The sequence below is a fragment of the Adiantum capillus-veneris genome, chromosome 16 (assembly GCF_014529385.1).
Source record: "Adiantum capillus-veneris isolate H3 chromosome 16, ASM1452938v2, whole genome shotgun sequence".
Taxonomy (NCBI): Eukaryota; Viridiplantae; Streptophyta; class Polypodiopsida; order Polypodiales; family Pteridaceae; genus Adiantum; species Adiantum capillus-veneris.
This window is the reverse complement of record NC_140946.1, coordinates 132,479,048-132,500,218: the sequence shown is the minus strand read 5'-3', so window position 1 is coordinate 132,500,218 and position 21,171 is coordinate 132,479,048. Positions and strand designations below refer to the sequence as shown.

Here is a 21,171-nt window from a genome sequence, read left to right as displayed (position 1 = left end):
AGGGGTGGTTAGAATTGAGATTATATCCGAGTGAGGTTCTATGTCTACAAATAAATGTTTCTTCTAGTATACATGCTACATATAAATTCTTGCAAACAGAAAGTATTTCAAGAAGAAATTTTTCATTGAATGATTGGTAGTGCAACAGGTCGGCTCGCATTTTTGAAGGTGGATTTCGAGTGTGTTTTTCCTTTCTTCCTTTATAGTTGTTCGTGTTTTGCCTTTCTTCTTTTGTAGTTATTCCTAGTACAATGAATGAGGGTAATGTTGACAGGCACCCCTTTCGGTATTTCTTTTTATATTAATCTGTGTTCAAAGTACAAGAAAGTTGGCGGGTTCTCACTCTCTGACTTTGCGTCCAGATGCTCTGGGAAGTGAGGTCCAACCAACTTATTTATTGATACAAGGGATACCCAAAAGCAGAGCCCCAAAATAATTAATTAGAAAAGCTTTTAACTCGCAATAGGCCCAAAAGCTGCCACAAAAATCAGCCAGCTCCTTTTACGCAAATCCATACGAAAAGGCCACGTTAGCAGTGTCAACGCAATCTACGCCTTAAAACCTGGGAGTTGTACAATGCCACATGTCAGCCTGTCGATGCATAATCCGGGACCTACCACGTCAGCAGTGTGTGTCCATCTATGTGGGCACTTTCACGTCATCAATTTATGACAAACCCCCCTCTTGAAAGAATTATAGTCGTCCTCGATTATGCCTGCAAAAACAGACAGAGTCCATAAATTGTCTTAGTAGACACTGATTGTTAGTACCAACGTACTAGAAACGACATATCTAACACATGCACCAATCGACAGTCACATCAATTGACATCACAAGACATTACTTGACATCACATGACAAATCATGTGATGTATTAGTACTATAATACATCACATACATTTGGCAAGCAATTGTATGCAAAACGTTGCATGTGTAACTCACGTGCAGATCGACATTGAGTGTATAGTTTTGAAAATGAGATCCAAATAAACGAAAGCAAAGGAAGTAATGCAGAAAATTCTAAAACAAGTAAGTAGATAAAGCATGAATGAGTTGCAACAATAAATGAGGTGCTTTATTGACCTGCAATGCTGTACTCCTTCTTTTTTATTGTCTAATCTACAGGTCGATATGTGAGTCAAGCTACAAAAAAGAAATGTGAATAGTTAAACATATTGTCTTGCAATGAAACGTCACACTGAAAGTGCAAAGTATATTGTGCACGTCATACACAGGTGCCATACAAAAGTATGGTGGAGAGATGACACTGTGGTCTCTCCAAAAAATTGTAAGAAATGGAAGCCGTGCCCTGCCCCATAGCGTTTATGTGTTGCGCCAAGCAAACGCATGCGCATGGAAAATTGGATGCAAATAATAGACCTTGCAATTGTCGAGCTGGAGTCGCACTTGTTTAATTGTAACGTGTAGTGTTGTGAATATATGTCCTCCCTGCGATACACAAAAGATGTAGATGTAACTTTATGCTCTATGTCCTATGATCAATATTACCTTCTCTCTCTCTCTCTCTCTCTCTCTCTCTCTCTCTCTCTCTCTCTCTCTCTCTCTCTCTCTCTCTCTCTCTCTCTCTCTCTCTCTCTCTCTCTCTCTCTCTCTCTCTCTCTCTCTCTCACACACACACACACACACACACACACACACACATACACACACAGCTATAAGGTGCTTCGGTCAGCAATTATGTCTTCTTGTCTCCTTCTTGACTAACCTGCGTTATGTATTGATACCAAATTGATGTCTGCGTTTGCAACCATCTGAACTTGATTTGATAACTGCTCCGTACATGAACCTTTGCTCATAGGATCCACCACCGAATTATGGTCATTGGCAAGAAGGGAGATTCGAAGCAGTGACTGCTATGCGTTCGAATCCACACGACCATCATGCCCTGCTTCGTATGCATCTACTGAAGAGCAACATTGCAATATACTGTTGTTGCTAATCTCAACTGCGGCCGCATTGGCTGTCGATTCCACACGAAATTGGCCATATTTTCTGGAAAAATTCTAGTATCCCATTCAGATGTTGAATGGCTAGCAGTAAACTACTGCTGGAGGATAATAGGTGATGACATATTGGTATGGCTGTCTCCAGAAATTCCATTAATTCGCAGTCCTTGTTCTTCGGCTTCTCTTTGTGTGGAAAAAAGAATTAGCTTCTATTTCTACTCTTTGACTATTCTTTTGATTCTGGTTGGTAGCGTAGGCACCTGCATGATTGACTACTTGACTTCCATGGATCTCCTTGCAGCTACATATTAACCAACTTCCACGGATACCATATTTTGCGTTGAATTGGTCATGAGAGATGCTTCTATTTGTCTATAGATCATTCTGAAATGCTTGCCTCATCAAATTTTCAGATAGGCTATCAAAAAAGTTCGACGAGGAGTGTGACTGAAGTCAACAGCTCATCAGACCATGACTTGCACTAGTGGCAATATTCCCCAATGCCTTTCCCTCAACATTGAGTTGTCTCCCACTAATCCCCTCATAGTCTCTGGTAAAAGCACAAGCAGCTAGCATTGAAGCCGCTGGCTTAATTACTTGAGGATAACCATCATAAGCTTTGGTGTGATCGATCTTGCTAAGCTTTTCTGCCCTCATGTCCACTTCGACATTTATTCTTTCCATATCTTCAGCATCTTCCATCTACATCGCCAACAACAGAAAAATGTGTTGAATAGGCCTGCAAATGCAATGAGTTTTGGACGTGGTTCAACTCTAGATTAGGCCAACTAATCATCGACTGACATCTGATTATCTTCTGTTTTAGTAGCACTAGAACATACCTCTGCCATTGGTTGATCACACAAAATATCTGATCTTTGAGAATGCTCATTGCGTTGGGAAGCATCCGAAGTACCCTCTAGCTTGATCATCTACAAAATATAACCAGCATTTGAAAGGTCTCTGGTACTCCTTCTTGATTCTGCTCGGCTTACTTCTACACAGGCAAACTGCGCGAAAAAGAATTGGTGTGAATCTTGAGAATTAGGCATGGGGACCTGCTGCAGTATATCATTTCCATGAACATTGAAGGATGGTTGAGGGCACAAGGTTGTTGAGTCTGAATGAGCTATACTTGGAGTGGCATAATGCTGTCCGTAATTAATTGCACCTACAGAAATAAGCTGAGTAAGGCTTATAATTAGGTGTTGAAGCTAATTCACTGCAAAAGAAGGTCGATTCAAATATGACCATGGGGACAAACCTACAGACAAAGCTCCAAGATGCTTCTTCCTTCTGGGGAACCTTCGAACTGCATATGGAGATGATCGAACTGCTTCTGTACGAGAGTGGTTTTTTTATTTTATTCGGTTGGTAGCTTTTTGCACGGAGTTCTTTTTAGAGTTTTTCATGGCAGTGATGTTTTTTTTTTTAATTTATATCTTATTCCATGTGGTGGCTTCTACTACTTCAAAAGTACTTGGGCTCACCAAGTAAAAAAACTAGAGTGCTTCGTCAGCGTGTATAATCGGAAGTGGTAGAAGCATCGAAGCATTGAAGAAGAGTATAAATTAGTAAAAAGATCATAGAAGTGAAAGTTGAGAGAGAGAGAGAGAGAGAGAGAGAGAGAGAGAGAGAGAGAGAGAGAGAGAGAGAGAGAGAGAGAGAGAGAGAGAGAGAGAGAGAGAGAGAGAGAGAGAGAGAGAGAGAGAGTGCGCTTATTTTTTTTCCGACAAATCTTGTTAGCGCAAGGGAGTAGAAGTCACTCATACGTACAGGAATGTATATATTGTTTTCTTGTCATGCAAGCACTGAACAAGAGCATACATCCGCAAAGAAGAATGAAGAAATGAAAGGTCATAGGGGGGGGAGAGAGAGAGAGAGAGAGAGAGAGAGAGAGAGAGAGAGAGAGAGAGAGAGAGGGAGGGAGCGCTTATTATTTATTTTTGCACAAATCTTGTTACGCTAAGTGAGTGTAAGTCACTAAAACGATTTGATGTAAATAGTATGACCAAAAGTTGATGAATTAAGAACGGAACTAAGCAAACGAGAGTTGGGAAGACTTTGAATGTAGCATGCAATGACTTCTTTACAATGAAATGGACAGAAATTCTGTGGAGAAGAGGAGGAGGACTAGGTAACAACACATATCAGTGGGATTTTTTGATGCAGGAAGAAAGGGCTATATCGGTAAGATGCTCTTCAAAGTTGCACATGTGGCTAACTGGTTGATAGAAAAATAACGCGAAACGAATTGTTTAGCTGATTGAAGGTGGTTAGGGACCACGTTAGAGTAATTAAATTCTATAGTCTCGAGCGAGTACGTCCGCAATCTGCACGAACAACATACAATGGGGTTTTCTGGAGCAACCAGCCAGCACGACGATGTCAATGGTGATTTGTCGACCAAGTGTATTCCAAGTGATGTAATGTGGATGCCACGGGGTAGGTGGTTGAACTGGCCATGGAATGAACTCACTCCATTTATGCATGTAGTGTCTGAGCACCCGCTCTTGCAAATGTGGGTAAAGACAGTATTGCAACTTATACATTGCAGTCTCAAATTCTGGTTGTTGCTCAATCAGATCAGCTGGAACCGGCCTACCCATTCTAAACTGAAAAGAAAAAGCATTTAAATCAAAGAAGGTGATAAGTTGTCATAGCTTGAATGGGAAAAAAAAAGACATTGTTGAAGCCAATGATCAACGTTATATGACAAAGACAGTGAGCAAAACAATGAAATGAAGATGCCAGAAGTTCGCAGTTGTATTTTCTTGTTTTCTTTCAAAAAATAATATTTTCTCAACCTTAATGGATGTCTAGAACAAATGTTATAACCTAATGGAGTTGTTGTTTTATGTTGTTTAATATAGAAATGTTCAAAGTTTCTAGCTTTATATATATTCGTACTAGTTGCTAAAGTGGTAATTTCAAAATTTTCCTCGAAAGGACTATGTGTCTACATGTCTGCTCGCATTCTCTTCGAAGGATCGTGCTTGTGCTGGCTTACGCATTTATGGATGTTATTCGTAACTGCGATATAGCTCCCATCGTTTTTCGTGCAGCATATACTGTAGACTATGTATTCTTCCTGCGACGCTACTTTTTCTGGGGTGGAAGGCCGATGATTGTCTCTCGTTGTTGATAAGTGTCTAAATCTGCAGTCCATGCAGATTGGTTAGGTCAATAAAAGATGATGGTACTACAGAGAAATGAATGGAAGCTAGTGATACTTGTTATCCATACTTGCCTTGGTCTATTGCAACTAGCTCGTGTGGAGAGGCTGGTTGGCCGTAATTTACTGCCTTGTGTTCGCTGTAGTGCCATGCTACCTTCTGGATTGTGATAGGTGGATTAATTGCGTCGTGTGTGTGGTTTGCCGAAGTCATGAAATTTGTCAAGATAGCGGCACAGTTTTCTTGAGTAGCTTTTGAAACTTCAACTAAATCAATATTGTAACCAAACCGCAGGTGCTCCATCGTGTACAATGTAATTCCTTCAGTTTTTGTGTCGAGGAGTTGTTGTGCAGTAGGCAACATACTCTCATCATCCTCGTACTGGATATCAAGCTCTTCAAGTATTTGCTTCATGAGACCTGCAGGATGTAGGAGCAAGCTGGTTAGCATAACAGACAGAAGGCATTATATTTTTCTTTTCTAATAGTACTTGTTGTCATCCTGTCTGTGTTTGGTGTGGCCATCGTTTGATTTAGAGCTTTATATCTTGCGTCGCACTTATTCATGAAGTTGCAACGCTCTTGAAAAGTATGGAACCCCTCAATATACGCATGGGGTTTATCGCCTGCTGAGTTAGCCAATCTCATTTGCTTAGTCATGAGGTAAAATCTCTTAGGTTGTATCATTGGTTGCGTTTCCTTTGCATTGTTTGTGTATTGCTTGAAGAGCTGCATAGTAAGATGAGTAATTTGATTCGCATGTGTATACATAGGTAGATGCAAGATCAGACAAAGCGTGCAAAATGTACCGTGTTGTGATCCATTGTCTGGTTTAGTTTCCTGCACGCAAAAAATAATTATTTTGATGATCTCTTACAGTATTTCTGAAGGATAAGATCCGACAAACGTTTAAACACAAATGAATGAAGTGAAAAAGGGAAGAGGAGTACATTTACAAAAGGTGGATCAGAGTGAGAAGGGGTGATAGGGAGGAACTCTATGAAAGAGATATCTTTTGCATGGCGCACTGAGCAAGACATAATGTACGTAGTAGCAGTGGACCAATAAGTGGAGCTTGTGATGTGGCATGAGTAGCACTGATCACTTTGATGCCTGCATACTGGCGGTAACTATGCCAAATCACCGAACAAGAAGACCTTTTTATCTTTGAATGGGTGTAGCAGTGTGCCGTTGGTGACATTCACAATTTGTCGTACTATGAGATCAAAAGTTTGCTTTGTCAACATAGAAATCTCATCTATGATAATCGTGTCTCCTTCTTTAATACTGATGTATCTATCATCAGTTTCGGAGATTGACAAGGGATACTGTTGTGTGCGTATTGGTATCTTGAATTGGTAGTGGACAGTTGTTGGGATGCTGCCTAACCTCGTCGCTGCTGTACCAGTCGAATAAACGAGTGTAACAGTTTTTCCTTGCATAATGAGTTTGCTTGTGATATATCTAATGAGGAAGCTTTTGCCACTCCCAGAAGTGCCTGTGATCACACGCACTCCACCATTTGCTGCTGTGAGCTTCCTGTAGATCTCTTCTTGTTCAGATGTCAGTGACGCGATTTGGACGTTTTGAAGCTCGTTTAGAAGGGCAGAGATACGAGAAGGTGTGTCCTGTTGCTCATAGTCTGTTTGCACATCTGGATATTGAAATGAGGTAGCCTTTGTTGAGGATATCTTCTGTAGTATCATGTTGTGAAGTTGGTGTGTTTGATCTATTGTGAGCATATTTCATTGTGTGTACTCTGTAATGTACATCTCAAGGTCCTCATCTGTCAGTATCAAATTTCTAAGTTTGCACTCAAGATAGTATAACCTGGACGTGTTCTCCGGTGAGAGCAGTTGGGATTCATTTCTGAAGGTGATGCTCTTTAGCAGCACGTTGTAAAAGAAAGCCTCCGGATGATGCCCTGGGTGAAAGTCTGTGAAACGTACCAGTCGGTGTTGCCGCTGTAGCGATTGGCCGTAGGTATTCTCCTTTGAAATGCTTTTCTTCCTTTCTTTTCACTTCGTCACTTTGTAATTCTTGTGGAAGTCATAGAATGCAAGCTTCTCGAGAGTTTGTGATCGTGCGCAATACAGATCAACAGGGTGCAACATGACATCATTGTTGTGAGAAATGATTCGTTGTCGTAGTGCCGGGGGTGATGAGTCGATGTATTGGACGCTATCACTCTTTGAAATGATTGGGATTTGCAAACAATTTAATGCCACTTCTGTTGCTGAGATAGGTTTTGATAGTAAGGAGGCTCAGATCAGCTTCAATTTTACAGTGTCAAGGCCACCTAGGCCTAAGCGCTATGCATCTTCTGAGCGGTTGTTGAGATGGCCCGTTGGTTCAGTTTTGAGTGCATACTTCAAGAGGTAGTCGGACAACGATGAATTGGTGACCCTCTGTATATTCATATGTGCACCCCATAACAGAAGAAGTGTAGGGTGGTACGGTACGACATTTCTGTCTTCATGTCGGAGCCTAAAGTATTGCCATCTGTGATTTTGTGCGTTGAAGACTGGGTTTGGATTTGGTTGCGCATGGAATGGAAACTCGTGTTTACATACTCTATCTCTTTGACCGTGGTAACAACTTGTACGGCACTTGTGAAATTGTTTCCTGAGTACGAGTTCTCGGAGCCGGCTTACTTCTGGCAAAACTACAGAGCTAGTTTCTGTCGGGATGTATGCAGCTATTTCAGCAGATAGTTGCTCTTTGTCTTGTTCATGCATGCACACTATGACATGAGCATGCAATGATCCTCTATTTTAGACCTCATATCTAACCAAGTGGTGTTGCACACGGCCCAACACACCTTTCGAAGTATATATGTGGACATAATGATTTGGAACTTAGAGTGGAAGGTGAGGGCGCATTCGACTGGGCAGTCTGTCCAAGTGAAGGAGGCGTTCAAGTGACGTGCAATTAGCTCGATCGTGTTAATCTCAGGCCATCTTGTGTCTGTGACCTCATCGACAGTGAAAGTCAAGAAGAAATTAGGCATTCCCCATTCGTCCACCATTGCTATCAAGTCCTTTAGGTTCTTGCGGTGCCATGAGCAGGAGCCTGGCATGCTGGAAGGGGTGCTGTACCGAAGCACATGTCTCAAAGTATCTTCGTCAGTTGTTGTACGATTGGCCCTCTTGTAGTTGTCAATGTCCCTTTGCAACAAGCTCGCGTGTGTGTATTGTTAGCCAATAGAAGTGCCTACTTCAGGTGGTACATTATGAGCAGGTATGGCTTGTACAGGGTGTAAACTGAGAACAGAGCCGATGCACGTATCTTTACATATGTACTGAAGTTGAGTTTACCATCATACTGGCCTTTCCCAAAAGTGAACAGGTATGGAAACGCTTCAGTCTCTATTGTGATGTCGTTCACAGAGCTTGTTGCGGCAAGCATGCCATTGGTCTTGAAAGTAACTGTTGTCTCAAGCAATTGTTGACGGCCACAGGGCTATAGCGAAGCAAATTCGTAAGTATCGCTAGCGGTGAATGCTCTTCGCCTAGCTGGTTCAACGATGTTTTCAATGATACCAAACATCAAACTTGTGTCAAACTGCGCCATCAGTGCAAACTGTGTGTTGTCTTGTTGTTGTTGAATAATCTTGCTCACACTATCTTGACTTAGTATGCAGAGGCCAAGCTTCTTATTCGGTCTTTCAGCCATCGACATGTACTTTTGTAGTACGAAGTTGTTCTCAAGATTGAATGAAAGTATGTCTGCCACTTGTGATGTAGCTAGATCTTGCTCTATGAAGGTTGTTCTATGCTCTTTACTCCATGATAGCAGAGGGTTATCTAATATGGAATGTCTGTCTAGTGCACCTCGTGCAATTGTTGTCCCTGTTGAGATGGCATTGACAGATATGTCAATGACGCTTAGTAGCTGCATGTGAAGCTGATTTCTGTTCAATATTCTTCTTGTGTAGTCTGGAAGTAAGGGCACACAATATCTGCGACGTGCACTTGAGCTCTCACAAATGGAGCACTGCACCCATTGCATTTCTATTTGTGTAGCTGCTAAGCTGGATAACAATAGACAGCTAGCAAACATTGCAATCAATGTCTCGTCTGGAGCTCGAGTACAATCAAAAGAGGCACTTCTTTGGATGAAAACTACACCACAAACAAAGCATATGCTTGAAGGTCTGAATATCACTACAACGTCTGAACTCCATCGGATATACTAAATTGACGATATCAATCCATGATTGTGAGCATGGTAGAAATCTAGCCTTCTTCTTGATTGAAGTGCGATGTCTCGCTTTCGATTTGGTGAGGTATATCCTATGCTTTTGGTGATGGTCCATTGGAGGCTTAAATCGGACTCAATCTTAATGATTCAATGCGATGAGAACCTTGTGATATTTAGTTACTAGTCACGTCTAACCAACGAACAATTCAAGCGTTTGAAACAACCATGTACATGGTGTTGGATTGTGCTATTGTGGGGTTTCGAACTGGGAAGAGGCAAGCGATAGCTGATTTCCTGAATCTCCCTTGCAAAGAATAAGTACGAAGCGTTAGAAAAGTAATAGCACAATGTTGAAGGTTCTAAGCGTAATCTCATTATTTGTATGTGTTCTTTACTTCTTATGTTATAGAAAAAAAGAAAACGTGCTGGTGTCCCAGCACGGGGGAGTTTGCACAGTCCTCCCTAATTTTAATAATATGAGGGAACGTGCCATTCCCACGGCAGCATGCAATTTTTGGTGTGTTCCTTTTCACTTTGTCTTCAACGATCAAGATTAAAATGTGGCACTTCTTACTCACCGCACGTTGGAATATGTAGCTGTTGCAAATGTAGAGGAGATGTGTCCAAGTTTCTCTTGATCTGTTTGTAGGGAAACATGGTAGAGTTAGGCCATAAGTAGTTGCGCCTGCAAAATTGAGTTGATTAAGGCAGTTGAAGGTGGACATACACACAAAGCTGCTATGATTGCTACGTCGGGAAGGCGCAGAGGCTTTACTGCAGATGAAGGTCAATTCGAATATGGCGTCGAGGCAAACAGTGACATTGTCGACCTTCTACTGCTGGAATGAATAGGGAGGAGGTTGGCCTACAGAATCTATGATATTGAAGAATGCTCTTGCTATGTCGACGAGGTAGGATTTTTTTCTACGAGCGAGAAGGCCTAGTTATTATCGTGAACACTACTGCCATTCCTTCTAGCGAGACCTCTTTATCCTCAGCATGGACACCCCCTGCTCGTGCATAATAACTCTCCCCTCCTAGACGCTGCACAATGTGGACATGGTCGCAAAACATCAAATAAGTTATCCAAGCAATATGCACTAGCAAGTAATGAAGATCTACAAGACAATTGGCAGCATTGTGAAACAAGTAATTAATCATGAAGCAAACAATTAGAGCTGATAAGAGAGATTTGCTAGTAGTGTTGTGTGTTGTGACTAGCCCCGGTCTGCTAACGCCATCTGTGTACTCCATGGCCCTCGAGGTCCTCCAACTACTCCTACCGACAGCATGCAATAGATCGTATTGCATCAACGCTAGTACCACACCCTACATCATCGCCACAAACCCTGGCGCAATGAGGGATTTGCTAGTAGTGTTGTGCGTGTGACTAGCCCTGGTTTGCTAACACCATCTGTGTACTCCATGGCCCTCGAGGTCCTCCAAATACTCCTACCGATAGCATGCAAAATAGCTTAATTTTGTAAAAATACTCGCTAGTATTGTAAAATTGCCGATTCAGATTTGTCTTGGAGGGATTTCTGTATGTTTGTGAAAATGAATTTTCCCGAACACTACTATAGATGAGTTGTGTCATTAGGTGCTTGTGTGTGTGTGTGTATGTGTGTCTCACAAGCATTTTTTTTGGACTAAGAAGTCGCATAGAAGGGCCGGATTAAGGATGCAGGTGGTCATTGACATAACAAGTTCAAATATCGCGATTCCAAATGATAGGTAATCTTGGTGTTCCTATGGGTACAAAGCAATTGACGGCTTCCTTTATCATAGGTGAGGCATATAACAAGACTGTATATTGTTTATATGATTTTTTAGTTTTCGTGTAGCAAGGACGTAGTCTGTTTTCAGCACATCTGAAGTCTCTTCCAAGTTTCCAACTATGTACAGGTGCTGAGCCTTCTAGACTATTGTACACAATACAAAAAAAGCCTGGTAACACACTATCCCCAATGTTCGACATCTCTGCATAATGGAAACAGATGGCTAACGTGAGCATCTTTGCATACCCAAATTGTGAATATGTCTGGTTTAAGTCTGTACTTCAAATCATGAGAGCCTGACTAGAGTTCTTCAAACTAAACATGTTGCGTCTCTCTAAATGAAGAAGTCATGAGAACGATCAGATCAAAGAAGTACCTTTTACCAAGCAAAATTGTAGGATAATTTCTGAAGCGGTGCCTGTGACGACGTAACTGAGGCACCGGGACCCGGGTGTTTTATCTTCTCCGACAACCGTCTGCTTCCTGTGAAGGACTTCTTCTGTGCCTGCGAAGTGCTTCTGTTGCGAGCTGCTCGTGTTGATTTTAAGTTGACGGCGGCGTAGCTTGAGAGGCGGAGTTTCTTGAAATCGCTGCCACGCTAACGAAGTAAAAAAGCGCCATATACTGAGAAACAAGCATGGCAGGTTGCAACCTCACAACCAAATGTAGACGAATCACAGAAGAGCATCGCTGGAATCTCAAATGATCTAATCTTGAAGCCTTGGGAAGACGGCATCGACCTCTTCGCATTCTTCGGTTGGACCCAGATCAGACCAAGGAGAGGTGGTAGGGTATGCCAAGCGAAATTTGGGGTTGAGAGCTTGCATGGCTTTTAGACCGCGCTGATAGATATCTTTGGCATTTCTAGAAGCGTGAAGATACATCTTATTCGAGTCCCATTGAAGGTTATACAGAGCTTGTACCACTGATATGGTACTGTTGATACTGCCACGAGACGAGGCCTGATGGGATGATGCGGCGGTGATGGACATTGTTGGATGATTAGGCCATGTCATCACACAAGTCAGCAACCCACGCACCACACACGTGGTCAGATGCCAAACGGCATGCACCTTAATGAATCGCATGAACGTGTAACTGTCTCCATAACTATATAAAACCACTACCTTGGCAATAGAAAATATATCTCATTCTGGGCTATCACCTTCTTGGGTGCCTCAGCAATAGAAAATATATCTCATTCTGGCCTATCACCTTCTTGGGTGCCTCAGGTTTAACAACCTCCTTCTCTCTCTTTCTTGATCACGCCTCTGCGTGCTCTCTTTCTCTATTCCTTTCTCTCACATGGTATCAGAGCAGCATGCGACCCTGGCTGCCCTGTACCAAACCCCACCATGCCTCCTCCGCATACCTTGCAGCTATGGCGAAGAGCCTCATGGCTGGTTCTCCTCGCTGCCTTGCGGCAAGCACGCCATGCCTCCTGCTTTGCAAGCCCTGCTGTGGCAAAGCGTCGCACTTCCAACCCGGCCTAATGGTGATGCTACCATCATTGAAATTTTCCTTGGGAACTTGGATGCCGAAGAGTACCCTGCTGCAGACGAAGACTCTCATGTAGATGACGACCGTGCTACAAAAGCAGATGTTGCTGCCGCTGGTGCTGCCACCCCTACGGTCGCTATTAAAGCAGAACCTGCTGCAGTTCAACTTACCCAAGCCCTACCCCTTTCTAGCGCTGCCCAGCCAACAGGCCATGCTCTTGCCGCTGTTCCTTCCCACGCTGCAGACGGAGGTGCCACCACACCTGTGAAGGAAAACCTAGCACACCTGCATGCGTCCTGCGCAGCCAGCCCTTCTGCAGTCAATGCCGCAACTCCAATCTTTGGTATCGCCGATGCAGATGCGCAAGCACGCGCCTGTGCCGCTTGCCCTGCAGTCGAACTTGCTGCTGCCATCTCCGGCGCTGCCAATCCTGCAGGACAAGATCACGCTGATGCTGACGGTAGTGGTGCTATTGAGATCCCTGCTGAAGTCAACCCAGCAGACGTGACAAAACCGGCCCAACCTCCTTCTCCTGGTGCTGCGAAGTCAGCCGCAAACCGAGCAACCACCTCAGCAGTAGAAGCAGACGACCACCCGACTGCCGCTCTTGAGGTCATAACTGCAGCACAAGGTGATGTAGGCGCTGGTCCTGCCTACCCTCGAGATGCCGCCACCCTTGCGGCCATGCCATTCGTCAACCATGCCGCAGATGATGCTGCAGCTGCCGTAGGTCGTACCTCAACACCTTCATACGCTGATGCTGCCGCAGCCCTACCTGCCGCCCTTGATGCAACCGCTGCAGACGAAGTGTGGGCAGCCAGCGATGCAACTGTGACTGACGTCACGCCTACGGCACAACTTGCAGACGAGCCTACTGCGGTCAATATTGCCACCACCCCTCTCGACTTTCCAACTGCTACGGCCAAGAAGGATGCCCTTGCTGCCGCAGTTACTATAAGTGTAGCCATCATAGCAACCATTGTTGTTGTTGCGAACCTCGCTGCCATCAAAACTAATGGCACGCACGCTGCTGCCGCCCTTGGTGCAATCCCTGCAGAAGCACCACCTGCAGACGAAGTCAACCCTGCTGCAATTGAGTCAACCCTGCTGCAATTGAAGAAGCAGTTGCAGCCGACAACCTTGCTGTCGACAACGACCCTGATGCAATGGCCCTGGCAGACGGACCTGCTGCGGCCAAGATTGCCACCTCCCTTGCAGAAGAGGACGAAGCAGCCCAAGACGGTGCTGAAATTGTTGATGCTCCCAATCCCGCTATTGGTGAAGCGGCCTGCATGTCTCATCCCTTCTGGATGACTGCACCATGCCTCCCCGCTGCTGCTGAAGGTCATCTATGGCACTTTGAACCTCAAGTCGCTCATCTTGAGGCTCACCTCCCTAAAGCCAGCGCCCACAGTACTTCAGCCATGAGGAATTCAGCCTCGCAGTCTCCTCCAGCTTGCAACACTGCACTCTCCCACCCTCTGCATGATGCTTCTTATTCATGGAATGCTCCTGTAGCGCCCAACCTTGCTATGCACACCACCTTGCCCTGCAATTGCAATGGACACAATGCAGATGACCATTCAACTTCCTCGGCCTTACTCCCGGCTGCCATCCCAGTCTCTGGAGTCCCTCCAGGCAAAGAAACCACCCTGCTTCATTACCATAAAGCAATTGATGAAGCAATCTACCAAGCTCCATTTGAGGCTGTCAGCTCAGCATGCAATGCTGATCCGAACGCTGCTCCAACTTTCCTTCAAGCTACCTTGAATGCTTCTTCCAATCCAGCATCCATATTGGATTTACTTGATGCTTATATTGTTGTCCCTCTTTCACCTGAGCATCATTTCCACCCTCTACCCATTGAGAGACCCCTCCACACCAACACTGAGGGCGCTGATACAAGCATGTATTTTCCTTCGACACTTACCAAAGCCATTCATCTTTCACTGACAGATAGAGTGCTGCAAGGTCACTTGCAAACAACACAGGTTTTCCTAACCTCATGGCCTTCCATTGCCTTTGATCCCGGCGGACAAGTTGACACAACCTCTCGTCCCGAGCCACTCTCTTCAAACTACCACCTTACCATGCAGGAGATGCTAACAACCTTCCTTGACAGCCTACAGCAGGCTGTTTGCCTCAACGGTCTAGTCCTGCCCATCTCCATTCTCATATATCAAGTGGCCAACCTCTACAATCTACTCTACTACCAGTACACCTTATCCTCGACATCGACTAACACTCCCAAAGATGGATGTGTGCTTTCATTTCGCTTGTGGGGGCGAATATGTGGTGTTCAAGCTCTTGAAAGCATGCATGCCGCGGACCAGATCATAGAACCAATCAAAGCTCGTACAGCCTGAAGATCCGAGTTACTGGATTTCTTCATGGAAAAGTCAACAATTGATCCGGTTGATCAATTTGCAGCCGAGATGTCAAAATTGCATCATGTAAATTTTGCATAAGCATGATGTACAAACCTCAGGCATGTAGCCTTGCATTCACCATGAATCTGTATCTCATGGATGCCCTTGTATGACGACATGTCTTATGGGGGCGTGTTGGATGATTAATCCATGTCATCACACAAGTCAGCAACCCACGCACCACACATGTGGTCAAATGCCAAACGGCATGCACCTCAATGAATTGCATGAACGTGTAATTGTCTCCATAACTGTATAAAACCACTACCTTGGCAATAGAAAATATATCTCATTCTGGCTTATCGCCTTCTTGGTGTAGACAGCTACTGTATAGAACACAAAGAGAGAGAGAGTACACAGACAGTAACACCAGAAGTAGGTACGAACGGTTATGTTTTATTAAGGTGCACGTTGGTTCATATGTACAATAGACGACCCCTCGGTCATCATGTGACGATTCACATTTATAATTGTTAATCTGAAGTTACGTATTTGTTTATTTGCCAATACCCCCCCATAAACAAATATGTTAGCTGTCTCCAAACTCCATTCCGATTGTCTCTGCACACTTGAACAGTTGCACAGAGCTCAAGCTTTTAGTGAACATGTCAGCAGCATTATCTTTAGAAGGCTTGTATAGTAGAGCTATCTTTCGAGCTTCAACCTGTTCTCGCACAAAATGATTGGCAATATCAATGTGTTTAAGCTTGTCTGATTGCCTTGCCTTTTTAGATGACTCTATGGCAGACATAGAATCTGAATATAAAACCATAGGAAGGTGAACATTAAAACCAAGTTCAATTAGGAGATTGTTGATCCATAAAGCTTCTTTTGTAGCTTCAGATGCTGCTTTATACTCTGACTCAGTGCTTGAGAGAGAGATGGTTGCTTGCCGTTTACTTCTCCATGATATGGCGCCTCCTGAAAGGGTGAAAGCAAAACCACCAATCGAATGCCGTGATTTCCGATCTGTGGCCCAGTCAGCATATGTGTAACCAATAACTTGAAGACCACCTGTTGTATTTTCCCTTCGAAAGGTAATACCCATATTTCGTGTAGTATTTATGTATTCAAGTAGGCGGTTAGCTAGTACTAGGTGCTCATGTCGTGGAGAATGCATATACCGTGAAAGCATACCAGCAGCAAAAGCTAAATCAGGGCGAGTGCATGAGACTAGATAGCGTATACTACCTAGAATGCTACGATATAAATTAGCAAGTGGATCATGCTTCCATAATATTGTATTAGTCTCTAGCAATGTATATTTTTCATATCGCATCAATGGTAGTGGTGTCCAGCAAAGCTTGTGCAAATTAGTATTAAACTTCTTTACAATGCCTTCTGCGAATTTTGCTTGAGTGAGATGCAGTGTGCGTGTTGGGCGATGCCTAAATATTTGCATGCCTAGAATATAACTCAATTCCCCCCCATCACTCATGCGAAATGTAGCAGTCAATTCTGATTTTATTTGTTGTAGCAAAGGGATAGATGTTGCTAACAAGAAGATGTCATCCACATAGAGAGCCAAGATGACAAACTGGGATCCACGCCATCGAATGTAGACTGAAACATCAGTTTGGAGCCGCCAAAAGTGAATGGATTGCATAAAGGAGTGAAATCGTGCATTCCATTGGCGAGGAGATTGCTTTAGGCCATACAAGGCACGAAGGAGTAGGCAAACATACTCAGAATAGTCCGGATGGACAAAGTAGGGAGGTTGAACCATATATATTGCTTCTTCTAGTTCACCATTTAGAAAGGCTGTTTCAACATCCATTTGGTGCATTTCCAAGTCATACTGGACTCCAACAGCCAATAGAGTTCGCAAAGATGCGAGACGAAGTGTAGGAGAGAAGGTCTCAAAGTAGTCCACGCCAGGTTCTTGAGAGAAACCGCGAGCAACAAGGCGTGCTTTATAGCGCTCAATTGAGCCATCAGGACGATATTTACGCCGAAGAAGCCACTTACAAGTAATGGGTTTGCGATTCCGTGGAAGTGGAACCAATACCCATGTATTGTTATGTCGGAGAGAGGCCATCTCAGCCTCCATGGCAGCACGCCAAAGGTGAGCATCAGGTGAGCCAAGAGCAGCAGCAACACTAATAGTGCCATCAAGAGGAAGAGTATAATCATCGGGTTCTGAAGGAAGACTAGAGGGCTCAGCCAGAGCAACATTAAGGCGACCAAGTATATCAGACAAACTGCGAGTCTTTGCTGGAGGAGACTCAGTGGAGGTGGTAGAGGTTGAGGGAGAACTTCCCACACCTCGAGCATAATGGTTAACTCGTGAAGAGCTAGGGTTATTGGAAGGTTGAAACACAGGGCTTTCATAATGAAGGCGGGTGAAGGGGTTGCGAGGAACTCTCGCGGTGGTGGTATGATGGACTAGGTGAGATTTATGATGCAAGGGAGCAACAGGACTAGAATTTAACATGTGAGATGTGTGTGTGATGGGACTAGATGGTGTGAGTAGGCTTGCGGTAGGAGACAAGAGAACAGGGGAGACCACTTCGCGAGGAGCTGGTGTGACAGGTTGTGGACCAATAGGAGGAGCCAAAGGAGGTGGAGGAGGTGGAGGAGCAGCAGGTGCAGCAGGAGCATTAGGTGTATTGCTGGTCATCATCTCAAGAACTCCCCAAGAAGGGCCAGAACCTGCCGTAGTGTTGGAAGAAGCTGAAATATTTGCAGAAATGGAGCTCGAGGAAGGCTCGGTAGTAGAGGAAGGAGTCGCGATCAGCGCATGCTCTTGAAAGAAGAGATCACGACTAAAGGAGAAGGTACGAGTCGTAGGATGATAGACGCGATATCCTTTGATTCCAAAATGATCACCATAGCCAACGAGAATGCCTCTCTTGGCATGAGAAGAGAGCTTATCACGCTTGTCTGCTGGGATGAGAGTATAGCAAGGTGACCCAAATATGCGTAGATGCGAGATATTGGGTTTCTCGCCAGCCCACAGTTCATAAGGAGTTTTGTTTGGAAGAGTGCGTGTAGGCAGCCGATTTTGTACATAGCAAGTTGTAGCAGCAGCTTCTTCCCAAAAGGATTGGGAGACACCAGCAGTGAGGATCATGGCACGCACCGCATTCAGCAAGGTGCGATTTTTTCTTTCAGCCACGCCGTTTTGTTGAGGAGAGTAGGGCACCGTAAGCTGATGAAAGATGCCCTCTTGCATACAATAGTCCTTGAAAGCATTGGAAACATACTCACCGCCATTATCTGTGCAGAGATTACGAAGGGACTTATTTAATTGGCGTTCCACAAATGTCTTGTAGTGCTGAAAATGAGTAAGCACTTCAGATTTCTGCTTGAGGAAGTACAACACCGTGTACTTCGACCAATCATCAATAAAAGTAAGGATGTATGAAGAGCCTGTAAGAGAGATTGTAGGCATTGGGCCACACAGATCTGAGTGGACCAGCTCCAAGAGGTCTTTGGTCTTACTTGTGGACCTTGGGAATTTGGTCCGTGTCATCTTGCCAAAGATGCATGCTTCGCATAAAGAAATGCGGCTCAAGGTAGGTGTAAACCCTGTAACCATCCCATGAGTCTGGATAGTACGCATCGCTTGGACATGAGGATGTCCCAAGCGGTAATGCCACAATAAGGTCTCCTCATCCTGAGAGCCATGGGCTGAATAAGCTTCCATGCTTGGCGGTATCACCTCAAGGCCAAGAGGGTATAACTTGCCCCGTTTGGAACAGATTAAGTTTGTTGGAACACCAGAACTACAAGGCGTCTTGATGACACCATTAGGAAATTTTGGAGGTCATTTGGAGGGCCATATGAAGAGAGAGAAAAATAGAGCGCGTCCAATGAGCATGAAGGCTACGTTACGTAGAAAAGTACCTGGAAAAACTCAAAAAATAGGAAAATAGCATAAAACTTTCACGAAACTAGGATTGTAGCATAGTAATTTCTTTACTTTTACCGAGCTTTTAGGTGCTTGCGTGTGGGCCCACTTCTGATATTCTCTCATGGTCATTAACGTACTGGAGGGTGACCATTAAGCCCGCACAAGATATTGGAATTTTGAAACACTTTCCCTCCATTAGAATGCTTTCAAAGTGAATCTCCCTCCACTAAAGCTTTTCTCTGAGAGTTATGGCATCCACGTCTTCTCGCCCAAGAGCCTCAAGGTGTTTACTGTCTCTCACACCAACAAACAACAACGGCACTTTGCCTAGAAGGCCAAGTAGTAGCATATCCTCAATTACAATACCAGCTTCAATAAGTGCAGACAACCAATGGGTTGGACAAAGGATAAACAAAGGTTCATGGGTCCTCATGCAACCAAGAAGACCCAAGAGGTTTAGTGGTATCAACGTTTACCGCTCAGCATGGAAAGCCAGGGTGTTGGATTTCAAAGTTGAGATCGGCAAAAGATCTGTAAAGGAAGTTCTTGTTCAACATGTGTTTACCCATCCAGAGGTGATAGCAAACGGTGGAAATGTATCAAATATACATCAACCACGTTGCAATTGTAAGTACTCTTGACATGTGAACTTACTGATACTCTCATTATAACTTTTCTTATATATTTTGCAATGTTTCTCCCGCTTGTTATGAGTAATGTCTCTACTCTTCACAACTCAATTACATTAGATTTGTCATTTGTACTTATTGATACTCTTAGTTTAACTCTTCTTTTATATATTGCAGATGTTTATCCCTCTTCTTATGAGCAATGGGAGCCTGTGGAGTGCATAATAGGCCTCTTCCATGTTGTACATGCCCATATTGGTTCTCTACAGTATTCAGAGAGGAGCACCAAAAGATTGGCTGATGAGGGAATCTTTTTTTATGACCACTTTTACCAACTCAGCTCAGGCAATAAGAATGGCATGTTGGTGAAACTACCTCTACCGACTGATTGGAACACTGTGGACTGGCCAGTTCCCGAGGAAACAATGGTGGAGGCAATGCGAAGTAAGCTCTACAAGGATATACAAAGGTCTCTGCGTAGCTCTGTTCCTACCAAACTGGTTCGAATTGCAAACTTTTGTCCTGTTGCACTCTTCATAGAGCTGTTTCATAGCTACAACATCAGAGTTACAAAAACTATGTTCATGTGCAAGTCATTTCAGCAGTCATCCTGTGACAAACTTCTTGACAAAGGATGGTATGCAAAGGAAGAGATTGGTTTACGGTGCGAGGTCGCGCTTGATACTCTAGTTGTCAAGTACATGATTGCAAGCCAATCACTATTACTCTCATTTTGGTATATGCGATCACAAATGCTAAACGGTAAGTACATTCCTATGGACCAAGTTTCTGCAGGTTTGGAAGATAATCCTACTGTGGATGTGGAAGTGATTGATAAAGAGAATGGCCTACTATTGGTGGTTACAATAAGGGAGCTATGCAGTCTTCAGCATTTGCGAAATGACATCATTGAAGAGTCAATGGACAAGGAACTATCAGATTTTTCCTTTTTCTTAGCTGGCCGTAAGGTGATGCGGCGAAGAGAAAAAGATATTTTGTGCAAAGAGTTGGATGGTCGGGTTGTAGTAGTGTCAATGTAACAGATATTCTTGTAAACCCAAGTGTATACAAATGACTTTCAAGACATGAAGTTTATTGATCTCATTTTTCAATTGTGCCCTGTGAAAAAGTGTGCTTGAAATACATTTGTTTACCACGTCAAATCTCTCTCTCTCTCTCTCTCTCTCTCTCTCTCTCTCTCTCTCTCTCTCTCTCTCTCTCTCTCTCTCTCTCTCTCTCTCTCTCTCTGTCTATATATTAGAAAAACACAGATAGAAGAATCATCTTAATTCATTAGAAAGTACAAACTCGTCCGTGAACAATGGACTGAGATACAATTTCTGTAAGTATGGAATCAGAATATCTTCAAGGTAAAAATCGAAGGAATGCCCCTCGAAAGAAGGTGGTGAGATGGTTGTTCCCGGCGGATTTAGTTCTCCCTTTTCGGGAGTATCGTCAATTAGTAGTGTATTAGTTGCATCAAAGGGTACACCGATTTGGCTAAACGGTTTGTACAAAAGAGGTAATCCTGGTTTTTTAGGGTGGTAGTGGCCCTCAACAGTAACGCATTTTCTTTGATCATACAAAAAGGCAAAATCTGACGTGTGAGCTTGGCATACACTGCAAACTATTGC

The 21,171-nt window shown here is 43.8% G+C and overlaps 2 pseudogenes; both read left to right on the top strand.

Moving 5' to 3' along the window:
- Window positions 1-12,504: 12,504 nt before the first annotated feature.
- LOC147439894 (uncharacterized) lies at window positions 12,505-14,051 on the top strand (annotated as a pseudogene).
- A 104-nt stretch (window positions 14,052-14,155) lies between these two features.
- Window positions 14,156-14,898, top strand: LOC147439893 (uncharacterized; annotated as a pseudogene).
- The last annotated feature ends 6,273 nt before the right edge of the window (window positions 14,899-21,171 follow it).